The sequence below is a fragment of the Equus quagga genome, chromosome 13 (assembly GCF_021613505.1).
Source record: "Equus quagga isolate Etosha38 chromosome 13, UCLA_HA_Equagga_1.0, whole genome shotgun sequence".
Lineage (NCBI taxonomy): Eukaryota > Metazoa > Chordata > Mammalia > Perissodactyla > Equidae > Equus > Equus quagga.
Window position 1 is genome coordinate 84,504,674 of NC_060279.1, and position 1,721 is coordinate 84,506,394.

Sequence of the window (1,721 nt, forward strand, 5' to 3'; positions counted from 1 at the left end):
TGGGAGCAAGAGAGAGAAGAAGGCAGGAAGGAAGCAGAGGTCAGAGAAGAGAGAAGATGCTACACTGGTGGGTTTGGAGATGGAGGAGGGATCCAGAAGGCAAGGAATGCAGGCGGAGCCCAGAAACAGAAAAGGCAGGAACACAGACCAGACGCTAAAAGAGGAATGCAGGCCTGCAGACACTTTTTAGACTCCTGCTCTCTAGAACGAAAAGAGAATGAATTGGTGTTGCTTTAAACCGAAGTGTCTGGGGTAGGTTGTTACAGATTCAACAAGAAACAAGTCTTCTCCGATATCTCAGTAGGTGACATGGCCAGGGCACTATCTCCTCTGGCTGCTCCCCCAGGGTCCACACAGTCATTAGATGCCAATAGAAGGACATTGGTGCTGTCATTACACTCAGGTGGGGGCTTGTCTGTGTCCATTTAAGGGCATCTTCCGGCTGTACCAGGCCTCAGCCAAGAGCACCCCCAGGACCAAGAGAATCAGGCCAGCCATGCTCAGCCGGACTTGATTCTCTGCAGAAAGATGCCAGGCAGCAGGTTCTGCGAGAAAAAGGAGAGAAGGGTACAGAAGAGGCACCAAGGCCCATTCTGCTAACATACCCCCAAACCCGAGCCCATTTCTCCAGTCTACTGGCTTGGCATGTAGCCTGCCCAGCAAACCCCGAACTGGACAAGCACTTACTCACCTTTCATTCCTCCTTTGATTGTGGCCACAGTGGTGATCCCATCAGGGAATCTGGGGTCAAGAAAGACAGCAGTGGGGAACAGGGTGCCTCCAGTTGCCCCATTGGAGCCCTGCATGCTCTTTCCTTGCTATTTCCCTGTGATAGGCCATGGACTCAGCAAACAGGGACTGTGCCCCTTGACACTCTTTGGGCATGTGAAGCTTCTCTCCACCTCATGATTTTTGCATCTGCTGTTCCCTCTACCTGCCCTGCTCCTTCTACAAAGATCATCAGTTACTCACCAGGTGAAGGTCTGGGGCTTGTGGGAACAGGATGGTCAGAAGCTTCTGCAAATGGGGCTGAAATGGGAGAGATTTTCTTTCTCTCTGTTCAGACTCTGTTCTCCCCAGATTCCCAATGACTATACTGCCCTTCCCTGGTGCTGGGCATGTGGTAGGAGGGCTGCTTTGGGAGTGAGGGGAGTGAGTTCTTTAGAGCTTCTTGTCTAAGAAGACGGTGGTGACATGGTCTTCCCACCATGCTGTCCTCCTTTTTCCAGTCCCTGCTTTACCTGGACACTACCCATCTCCAGGATGGGACATGAGGATTGATGGGCTGGGGCTTCCTCACCTGTGACCCAAAGCTGCAATCGGTCACTGGGGTGAGACCACACATAAGGGTAATGACCGAAGACACCATAGCATCTGTAGGTCCCAGTTTGTGTGGAGGAGACATGATTCAAGAGGAACACAGCCTGGTGTCCACCACCCTCAGAGGTGGAGATTTGGTTCTGGATGGTGTGAACTCCATCTTTCTTCATAAGAATAGATGCATCAAACTTGAGTGTTGAGAAACACCGCAACTTCTCATTCTTCCCTGAAGGCACCATGATACCAGTCATGCTTGAGAGGAAGGGTTTCTCATAAGCTCCTGAGAAAGAAGGAAGCTTGTAGATAAAGGGCTGGGCCACATGTATGCATTGTCCCTTTTTGTTCCCCCAGAGTAGACATGGCTCTGGTTTCTATCCCCTCCTTGTCCTGCTGTGAGGAAT

General features: G+C 51.2%; 1 long non-coding RNA gene across 1 annotated transcript; it reads right to left on the reverse strand.

Moving 5' to 3' along the window:
- Positions 1-22: 22 nt before the first annotated feature.
- Positions 23-1,685, reverse strand: LOC124250780 (uncharacterized). The gene is made up of 4 exons (XR_006891618.1): positions 1,301-1,685; positions 973-1,029; positions 692-741; positions 23-545 (listed from the first exon to the last, which is right to left on the reverse strand). It is a non-coding gene; the product is annotated as an uncharacterized LOC124250780 (long non-coding RNA).
- Positions 1,686-1,721: the final 36 nt, after the last annotated feature.